This window comes from Elephantulus edwardii, unplaced genomic scaffold (assembly GCF_000299155.1).
Source record: "Elephantulus edwardii isolate Elephantulus edwardi_28Jun2011 unplaced genomic scaffold, EleEdw1.0 scaffold00227, whole genome shotgun sequence".
NCBI lineage: Eukaryota > Metazoa > Chordata > Mammalia > Macroscelidea > Macroscelididae > Elephantulus > Elephantulus edwardii.
In genome coordinates this window covers 372,648-374,479 of record NW_006399977.1, presented here as the reverse complement: position 1 = coordinate 374,479, position 1,832 = coordinate 372,648, and the positions used below count along the sequence as shown (strand labels likewise).

Here is a 1,832-nt window from a genome sequence, read left to right as displayed (position 1 = left end):
TATGAGCAAGAGCCTGTGGTGATGAAGGAAGAAGTTCAAGCTGCTCTGAAAGAATTGGCAAAAAACAAGACCCTTGGAATTGATGTCATGTCGATTGACATATTTCAACAAACAGATGCAGCCCTGCATGTGCTCACCAAGTTATGCCAAGAAATCTGGAGGACAACCACCTGACCAACTGACTGGAAGAGATCTATTCCCATTCAAAATAAAGGTGACCTGATAGAGTGCAGAAATTATCACACAATATCATTAATACCACATGCAAGCAAGGTTCTCTGAAAATTGTCCAAAAACAACTGGAACATCACATCAAGAGAGAACTGCTAGAAGGCCAAGCTGGGTTTAGAAGAGGCCAGGCCATGGCACTCGGGATATTATAGCTAATGTTACATGGATCTTGGCTGAAAGCAGAGAGTACCAGGGGAAAATCTCTTTGTATTCAATTGGCTCTGAGTCATTCAAGTACATAATCACTCCTTGAAGTAGAGGCAGAGCCCACTCTAATGAGGAGATTGCTCATTGTCTAAAAAGGGGGGAGATGAGCCCTAAAGTCTCTCTAAAAGGGTCAGAGAGAATAAAAATAACACAGCCCCCATCTTCCCAGACCAGAAAGGAGATCAAGAACCCGTAGCCCAGCCCCGTTGTGTCTGTAGAGCCCCACCAACATTAAGAGATCCTTTTATTTGCTGTTGTCTCAGTCATGGCATCAACAATGTGCTTTATTAGGGAAGAAAGCTGGTAAGTGGAGGAGGCAAAGAATATCACCCACAACAAATCTAGATTTTAGCTCAACAGGAGTTCCAAGGCACAACTCCTCAGTCCAGGCTCTGGTTTCAATTCAGCAAGCAGCTTTTCCTTCCATCATGAAAGACAAGAACAACAACAAAAATCCAACTGGGACCAGCACAAACTTAAGAAGCTTCAGATCACGCCTTGCCAGTTTCTCCACAGCAATACCAATTACTCCACCACCAGGATCTTACTTTCAACAGGGTCTTGCCTCCACAAGCCTTGCTTGCCTTCAAGTCTTTCTTGCCTCAAGTCTTGCTTCTCCATGTGAAAACACTGTTTCCTTTAGCCTAGCTCCAGAGCTGATGCTAATTTGCAACACCATGTGCCTGCAGTTAAGGTAGCTGAAGATCAGAGGCTTAATGGCTTTAAAAAAGAAAGCCAACTTTCAGTCTAACACACACCCATCTCTTTCCCAGGAGCCACTGGTAGATTAAAACTACCATAGCAGCATTGCTCTTGGTTTAGTTGTGCAGTCCTGTATGAACTATGCCACAAGTGCTTCTTCCTAGGAAACCGTGTAGGGCAGTTCTTGCGAATGGATTTGTTATGAGTCAGAATCTAAGTGTTCGCATGCAATACAGCTTATTCATGTGTAATATGGGACAATAATAGCTTGAGGAGTTCTGCTGTCCTGTTGGCAAGAAGCTGTGCTGCAATCCTGAAGGCACACAGTTTGAGGCCACTAGCCGCTCTGTGGGAGGATGGACAATCTCCTCCCATGTGATTAACTGCCTCTGAAAGCCTGCCAGCGGGTCAGCTATGGATCAGTTCTGATTCTACGGTACTCAGCAACTACAGCTTGACAATAATATCTACTATGTAGAATTGTTTAGGAAAGGTGGTGATACTAGAAACATTATGAGCAAGGTTAGATGGATCTTAGCTGAAATCAGAGAGTACCACAGAAATGTTGATCTGTGTTTCATTGACTATGTAAATTCATTTGACTATGTGGATCACATAGTTTGTTATGATCTACACAGTCCAGGGCAGCATCTGTTAACTGAAATATGTCAATTGGTATACCATCTATTCCT

General features: G+C 43.3%; 1 protein-coding gene across 1 annotated transcript in view; it reads left to right on the top strand.

The window, feature by feature from the left end:
* TTLL7 (tubulin tyrosine ligase-like family, member 7) overlaps window positions 1-1,832 on the top strand; it is a 216,356-nt gene that overhangs the window by 213,575 nt on the left and 949 nt on the right. The window lies entirely within an intron of this gene.